Below are 590 nucleotides of genomic sequence, written 5' to 3' on the forward strand. Positions count from 1 at the left end.
GTCCTGTACCCAGATATGCACCTATACATACAGGTGGATGTCGGTATGCACATACCTGTACGTATATATGCATATACTCATTTACTATTTGTTTTCACATGACTGAACGCAGCGTCTCGAATTTGTAAGTAGTTTTCGTAACTTCATATTTTCCGACGCTACTCTATCTCTTTCTCTTTCTCTTCCTCTATCATTTTCCCCCTCTTGTTCTTCCTCTTTACTACTACGTATCTCGCTTTACTTCTCTCGTTCTTCCTCTGTTACTACTACGTATCTCTTTTTCCCCCTCGTACTTCCTCTCTTTCTTTTTTCCTCTCGTTGCTCACCTATTCTTCTACTTCCTCCCTTTGTTTCTCCCTCTACCACTCTCTCTCTCTCTTCCCCTTACACCGCCATGGTCACATGCTTCCGGTCAATAATCCTTTTCTTCCTTGGCTATCGCCGAGTAAACACGCGAACTACTTCGTCCCTACTTTCAAGTTCGTGCCTCACAGCGTTCATACACACATAATTTTTCTCGTCTGGCCGTAAAGCCTTTTCTGTGTGTTTTCCTGTCTTGTTTTTTGTCCGCCACTACATTCCTCCATGGC

The sequence above is a fragment of the Octopus bimaculoides genome, chromosome 6 (genome assembly GCF_001194135.2).
Source record: "Octopus bimaculoides isolate UCB-OBI-ISO-001 chromosome 6, ASM119413v2, whole genome shotgun sequence".
Lineage (NCBI taxonomy): Eukaryota > Metazoa > Mollusca > Cephalopoda > Octopoda > Octopodidae > Octopus > Octopus bimaculoides.